Genomic DNA, 8,042 nt, shown 5'->3' with positions numbered 1-8,042 from the left:
CACATTTGGAGTACTATGCGCACTTCTCATCGCCACACTGCAGGATAAATGTGGAACCATTGCAGAGTGTGCAAAGGACGTTTACCAGCATGTTCCCTGGATTGGAGTGGCTCCCTTGCCATGCCCTTGCGTCAGTGAGCCTTTCATTCTAGTAAGCTAACCAAAATTTTGCAACAGCACAGAAGCTGAGGGGTGACCTGATAGAGGTACATAAAATGAAGAGAGGGATGCATCGTGTGGAAAATGGGAATTTCTTTGCCGGGGGAAATATTAAATATTAGCAGGAATAGGATTGAGGTGAGAGGAGAAAAGTATGAAATGAAACGTACAAGGAAACTTTTCTTCCACTAAGTTTTGTAAGTGTCTGGGTAGGCGGCAGAAGCAGAAATGTGAGCGAAGTTTTTAAATGGTATTTAGAAAGACTCGTCAAACAGGTAGAGAACAGGGATGAACTATGATCCACTTTGTTTCGTCTCAATCAATCTTTGGTTAAAGTGACCGAACATTTTGCTGTGGGACGGTCTCATTCCTCGTCGTCCAACCGATTCATACACACACTCAGGTGCCTTTGAAATGTTGTCATTTTTACAAGCGCCCACCACTTCCGCTGGCAGTTCACACCATACACACAGCACGTTCGGCGTGAAAATACGACCCTAAGAATTCTTTTAACTTATTCTCCTATCACCTTAAATATGTGCCCTCCCATTTTGCACTCGGGCCGACTCTTAGAAATTGACATTGACTATTCCCTCTATCCATATCTCGCGAGATTTTACAGACTTCTATCAGGTCATTCCTCAACTTCTGATGCTCCAGGAAAAAAAAATGCCCCAGTCGATTCGGCCTAGGCCAACAATCCAAACCCTGCAACCCTGACAACATCGTCATGAGCATTTTCTGGGCAATTTTATGTTGTATCTTTTACTTTTTACAATGTCAATAACGTTGGACAGCATCAATCGATTTAAAACAGAGAAATCAAATGTTGAATGGCTGCAAATTTCAATGGTGTTCGAAGGACAGTGGGTAGAGCAGTCGGGCACTGTGTTTCTGTAGTGTAGTGGTTATCACATTCGCCTAACACGCGAAAGGTCCCCGGTTCGAAACCGGGCAGAAACACTGGCACACCTTTTATCACTGCCACAGGTTTCCTCATTCCTGTGGACAGCGTTTCCTTGCCTCGCCCTTGTCGTCAGTGAGCCTTTCATTCTGGTCAGCCACCCAAAATTGCAGCTGTCATAACACTACTGCTGTGGACAGGAGGGTAATGCCAAAGCATTGCTTTGGAAAGCTTTGTTAAATTTCTCTCCTTCCTGCTCCTGAATATGGGCCGATTTTGAGAGCACAGGTGCTCAAGCTTTTTATGCGTGCATTTGCTGTGCCCGTACATTTTTCCTGTCATGCAGTCATGTTGCCTTCCTCCCACCCCAAGCCGCACCTCCATCTCCTACCTAATAACCTCATTCCACCTCCTTGGCCGGTCCGTCTTCCCTGGACTGACCTATCCCCTCCCTACCTCCGCATCTATACTCTCCTCTCCACCTATCTTCTTTTCTCTCCATCTTCGGTCCGCCTCCTCCTCTCTCCCTATTTATTCCAGAACCCTCACCCCATCCCCCTCTCTGATGAAGGGTCTAGGCCCGAAACGTCAGCTTGTGTGCTCCTGAGATGCTGCTGGGCCTGCTGTGTTCATTCAGCCTCACATTTTATTGTCTCGTTTAATGTTCTCTTTTAGCTTCTCCTTGTAACTGCGCACATTATCAATTTTAACAGGCATCGGATTCCCCTTCATATCAACAGAATCTGCACAAGGGGTTCTGTCAGACAGTGATTAACAGACCCGAAACTTCTCTGTTCAAAGCTTCAAACAGACCAACTTTCAGTTTTCTACTCTATAAGGTGAGCTTTCCCAACTTTCCAACTTAACATTATTGCTGACATTCCACATACACGGCACCATTCACATTAATCTGTTCAGTGCTGTCTCTCATCACTTCAAATCCCGGCTTCCTGAAGTTTCATGCCCAGGACTGAACGATAATGCAGCTGAAGGATTCATTGAGAGGCGGATTGCATGGGCGAACAACCTGAAACACGTGTTCTCGCTTTGAACAGGTGATTCCTTTTGCCGTGTTCACTGCAATGGTACTTCTGCCCCATCCACACTGCAGGCAATCCGACCTCTTTCAACAAGCTGCTTTGAAGAAAAGCTCCTCGGGCAATATGGCAAAAGGGAAAGGAGAAATCCGGTCTTGATGGGAAGTTGAACCAGGGACCTCTCGCACGTCAATGCCGTAATTGTAACCTCAGTGAGGATCATACCACAAGGCCAGAAAGCCAGCTACACGCTTGCTTACTCAGCGAAAAACCAGCTGAGACGTGCTCAAAGCAAAATACCCCCATGTTCTACGAATTCGAAGCTGCAAACAGTTTCAAGAACATAGATAACAAGGTGTAGAGCTGGATGATCACAGCAGGCCAAGCAGCATCCTGCTCCGGAGATGCTGCTTGGTCTATTGTGTTCATCCAGCTCCACACTTTGTTATCTTGGATTCTCCAGCATCTGCAGTTCCTATTATCTCTGTGTGTAGAGCATGTTCCTTTCATTCTGTCTCGCTGCTCCCAGCCCAGTGATGTTTATCCGTTGAACGGAACTGGGTCTCTCAGATGGTGGAGTGAATTGTTTTCTTCCACTTGGATCACAAAAATATTGAAAGATTCATGGAGATGGATACTGGGTACTTATTTTTTCCTACGTTTCCATGTTTCCAACAACCAACTGATTTTTACCCCTTAAATCTTGTCGTAATCCTCCGGCTTCCTCATGACACGGGATGAGGGAATTCAGTTTTGTGCCAAGATTCCAGAGGCCGGGATTGCTCTGTTTAAAGCAAAGAAGTTTAAATGGAGATGGCGCAAGAGCTTGGATGAAGCAGACAGCAAGAAACACTTTCTAGGGAACTAGAATTTTAGAACATAGAAGATAAAGAGAGAGAGATAGTAGGAACTGTCGATACTGGAGAATCTGAGATAACAGGTTGTAGAACTGGATGAACACAGCAGGACAAGCAGCATGAAAGGAGCAGGAAAGCTAAAGTTTTGCGTCTGGGCCCTTCAGAAATGATAAAGAGAGTTATGTTTACATTGGACTTTTCACCACCTGTGATGACGTCCATTGATCAATGGGCAGACCTTCTTTCAAGCTTGCATCCTGCTTCTCCACATGCAATTTCTTTGCTGTAAAGAGCCTGAGGCATCTCACCCTCAAATTCATTGAAACCTGCCCTCATGGGTGAAGAATGGAGTGTGATACTGAATGCCTGTGATTTGAACTTGAGAGGTGCCCCTATTTAGATTAGATTCTCTCCAGCGTGGAAACAGGCCCTTAGTCGCAACAAGTCCACACTGCTCCTTGGAGCATCCCATCCAGAACCATCCCCTATAACCCACACATGCCTGACCACTACAAGCAATTTAGCATGGCCCATCCACCCAGCCGGCACATTTTGAACTGTGGGAGGGAACTGGAGTACCTGGAAGAAACTGATGCAGACTTAGGCAGAATATGCAAACTCCACACAGGCTGTTGCCTGAGGCTAAAATTGAACTCAGGTCCTGGTGCTGCGAAGCTGTAGTGCTAACCACTGAGCCACCATACTATGCTTCCCCATTTATACATCCCACTTGAAACAGGAAACGTCCCCCTAAGCAAAGAACCAGCAACAGCGCAGAGCCATTAACACTAAATCACGTGAGTTTTCTTGTAAACTGTGTTCATTACCGTTGCTTTGAAGAGTGAAAGCCGCATTAAGTGTTACTAACAAATTCTTCCCATTCTGACCCGCTGCTCCTAAGTGACTCTGTTTGCTCCCTTCCCTCCAGACCAAGCTCTCTCCATTGGTGGCTGGAGAAAATCATCTTCCACTGGTAGGCAGTGCTTGGGGAGAACAGCATGAATGCTCTCTTCTGCTTCCAGTCAAACACAGTCTTGCGGGTCGGGGGAGGGTGTGGTGGAAGTGAGTGGTATGGAAAGTCAGAGAGGCTGTGCAAAAAGGAGATTGCACATGCAAAGGAACTAACATTCTGTTAGGAACCTTGTCCAAATAATTGCATCTAAGATAGTCAGAAAATGCAGAGCTGCTTGAAGAAGGATAATTGCTCTCAATTTAGGGGAAAAGTGCTTGTGGCCTTTCAGATGCCACGGGGAGGTCACTGCTGTCCGACTCAGTGTGGAGTATTACTACAGCGAGCTCTGTCCCTCATGCACACTGCACCTATGTGTATAAAACTCACCATCTTCTTCACAGCACAGAGAATAGAGGTTGCTCTGCAAACCATCCCAGAGTGACTGAGAACGGGAGAAGGCGCTTTAGGCCATCACCCTGACAGCGCCTGGAGAGAAAAGAGATGTGTGAGAGCGCACTGTCTCCACGGTTGTATTTTTTCATCATTTACAACCTTGGCCCCTATGATAATAAAATTAATTTGAGAGATTTATTGAGTTGCAGATAGCAGGAAACAGTGAGTCAGTTTAACCTTTCTCTGAAAACGGTTGAGTAAATTGTGCAAAGTAGCAGTTACTTCTCCCTGGTGTTTAGGAAATGAGAAACAGCAGATGACTGTTTCCAGAACATGACGTGAGCCATAGGTGATGGGCCCATCGGGTTCCCACTGTGACACTCTGCTTACATGAGCTGAACACATGTAAAGAAATTACTCAGTGACAACATCTGTTGAATTAAATTCTGCGAGGGTTTGCAGCCGATGGAATAAAAAGCTCCAGGGGAGCAGGGGTATAACATTGTCCGTGAGGAATTGTTTCCCAGATTCGAGGTGGGTGCACAGCACTGTCCTCAGGTTCAGTCTTGGGACCACCTCTCTTCCGGACAGATATTACTGATCCACATTTTGCACAGAGTGGACAATTCCAAAATCCCAAATTGCACAATGTTACTAATTTATTCAACACAGAAACGCACTGAAACTGTTTTTTTTAATCTTCCACAGCCTGATCTGACGCTGGAATATTCCAGCTGTGAGAGGGGCGTGGTGAAGTTGATGAATTGATATTCAGTGCTGTTGATTCACATTGTCCTCACCACGTTATTATTTAGTACTCTTTTCTGCTGAAAATGTGAACACGCCTCACCATTCGATAGAACATTTCAATGATTTTTTTCCCCAACCGTCCACATAACCTTGTGGACCATTGGGAATCAGAACTTAATCGATTTCCACCATCAAAAAAATTCGAAAATAACTTGCCAACTGTGGAAGGTAACGTTGCTGTTACAAACCAGTTGAACTTCACCACGAACTCGCATTTTTTTTTCAGGTGAGCAACAGATTCTGGTCTGATTGTCTTTCAAACGGTATTATTCCCAGAAAGCTTGCCCTGAAAATCTGACGAATTTCCTCTGGTCAGCAATAGGGCATGGGCAACTTTCATTAAAACGTGACTCTGGTGGGACTCGAACCCACAACCTTTGAATAGCACTGTTAAATTTGATATAGAATTCCAACGTGCTCTCCATTGCACCACAGAGCCTCTGGCGTTCCGTTTTTGCAGTACAGAAGTTTGACTCTTGTGCATTATTTTTGTGTCTTTCTTCAGGCATCCGTTTTTATTCGGGTCTTCGAAGCAGGGTCAACAGACCCAAAACGTTAACTTTGCATTTTCTTCACTGATGCTGCCACATCTGTTGAGTTTTTCCAGCAACTTCTGTTTTTGCATCCCATTTTCCAAAACCTGACTCCTATCCATGTGTGATCTGGCACTTCAACTGATTATCTAAACACTCTTAAAATGTTCTGATCATTCTTCGCTTAACCACACGTTCGGCAGTGAATTCCAGATACCCACAACTCTCTGGGGGAGAACACATGTGCCTAAAATCTCCTCTAACCCTTCTGTGCCTTGTTTTTAATCTATGTCAATGGTTACTCATGCTTTTCAACAAGATAAAGTTTATTCCAATTTTCCGTTTATAAGCTTCATATTTTTGAACACGTCAATCAGTTTCTCCACTAAGCTTTCTCTGCTCTCAGAAAAACACAACAGCTCTAGCCTCACTCATCTATCTTCACTGAGGAAGTGCTCGAGTCCAGACAATATCCTGGTCTTTAAAAAAAAACATTAACAGGATGAAGTTATTGCTGGCCAGGCCCATCCCTTTTCCCCGGTGGCCTGCATCCACCCATAGGCCAGACTAGGTAAGAATGGCAGTGTCCTTACCTAAAAGGCATGAGTGAATTAGATCAGGTTTCTCCTGATAATCGATTCATGGTCGTCATCAGCTGTTTTTAATAAAGTAGCTTGAAGTTCCACCATCCGTTACAGCAGTATTCGAGCCCGGGTGCTGAGCATATTATCTAGGCCTCTGGATTAATAGTCGAACCATAATACCGCTGGACCATCACCTCCCCTTTGAAGGACTGGCTCTGGATGCCCTCTGGGACAATTACACTCTCGCTGCAGTCTCACGAACAAAATGGAACATGTTCTTTGAATTAAAGCAGAAATTTCTGGACAATTCAGCACAACTGGCATCATCGCTGGATATAATTGGTTGTCACTTGTGCCAGAGTACAGTGAAAAGCTTAGTTTATGAGCAGGACAAGCAGATGATAGTAAGAAAAGGATGTGCAGATGAGCGGTTGTGAAAAGTCTTAGGCAGAGGCATAAAGGTCACATTGCACAGGGCGTGTGGTTACCGAAATCACCGTTTGCAAGATCAGCATTATTTGCTGTACTGGGTCTGTGGCTCAGGCATTGTCAGTACTCAGGTCTGGATGGCCATAGCATCCTTAAATTAGTCAGATTTAAAGCAACACTACAACTAATTTTTACAGATTTAGATTTCAGTTTTAAAATGTAGATTGATAATAACACATGTTAGAGTTAGATCTTCTACAGGGATGTCACAAAGAGTCATATGGTGTCAGTGCCATCACGAAGGCAGAGTCCAGCAACGCTTCTTCAGAACGGACAGTGGCAAGGAAAAGCTGGCATATAAAACATGCTTCCCTAAACAATGTGGCCTATGTGCATATGTCTGAATATGAATATCTTTGGGGAATTCAGTACTTTTTTTAATTTCAAGTACATCTTATCTTTAAATTCCTTCCTGAGACATGGATGGTGCTTCATTTCCTTCAAGTCTTTCTGACTGTAATATAGCATTTTCGAGTATTCTGAAATACCTCCTTAAAAGTTTGCTATTACAAGTCTACTGACCCACTCTTAAACCTAATTTTCCACTTTATTTTAGTCGGTCCTAACTTCGTACTGTTCCCGTTTTCCTCACTTTGGTTTACAGTGCGCATCTTGGAACCAACCTTCCCTTCCTCAAACTAAATATAAAACTCAGTCACGCTGTTGTTACTTCTACTGAGGGGTGGTTTCACCATGAGGTCATCAATCAACACTGTGCCGTTGCATATTACCAGATACCCTACTGTCTTATTGTTGCTGGAAAGTATTGTTCTGATACATTGCCCCAATAACACCTCATCAACTCACTATTCAAACTACATTCGTCAATCTGGCTTAGCCAATTTCTACCATCATTAGAATCACCAAAGATTGTTGCTGTGCCGTGACTTAAAGGGAGAGGACTGCTTTAAATGGAGCAGTAATGGAATGATATGGTCTTAAAATCGAACAGTTGGCAACGGCACACACTTTGGTTCGGCAATTAACAACCAATGCTAGTTAGATGCAGGAATTAAACTCATGATTTCCAGTTCATGAGATCAGTCCCTTTCCACAAGCCACCACATCTTTACAATGGCCAGGTGCTGCTAAACTACTGCATTCTATCAGTTTGGTACACACGAACCACCATTGTTTGAAATATTTGGAATGGTGCATTCAGACAACTTAGCACGTCATTGTACACGATACAGTACAGGCTACCATGCACAGGAAAATGACACTGAGAAATGCAGCATTTATGTCAACCTTTGCTAGAATCAGATTGTAAAAGCTCAATGTGAAAGTATTACAGCAATTTCCATGGGTGTAATGAACGCACAAA

The 8,042-nt window shown here is 44.1% G+C and overlaps 2 non-coding genes across 2 annotated transcripts; one reads left to right on the top strand and one right to left on the bottom strand.

The window, feature by feature from the left end:
- Positions 1-1,049: 1,049 nt before the first annotated feature.
- trnav-aac (transfer RNA valine (anticodon AAC)) lies at positions 1,050-1,122 on the top strand. The gene has a single exon. It is a non-coding gene; the product is annotated as a tRNA-Val (tRNA).
- Positions 1,123-5,459: 4,337 nt separating this feature from the next.
- On the bottom strand, positions 5,460-5,551 carry trnar-ucu (transfer RNA arginine (anticodon UCU)). The gene is given in 2 exon segments: positions 5,460-5,495; positions 5,515-5,551. It is a non-coding gene; the product is annotated as a tRNA-Arg (tRNA).
- Between the last annotated feature and the right edge of the window lie 2,491 nt (positions 5,552-8,042).

Source organism: Stegostoma tigrinum, chromosome 11 (genome assembly GCF_030684315.1).
Source record: "Stegostoma tigrinum isolate sSteTig4 chromosome 11, sSteTig4.hap1, whole genome shotgun sequence".
Lineage (NCBI taxonomy): Eukaryota > Metazoa > Chordata > Chondrichthyes > Orectolobiformes > Stegostomatidae > Stegostoma > Stegostoma tigrinum.
Note: the sequence above shows the minus strand (reverse complement) of the source record. Positions and strands in the feature narration are given on the sequence as shown.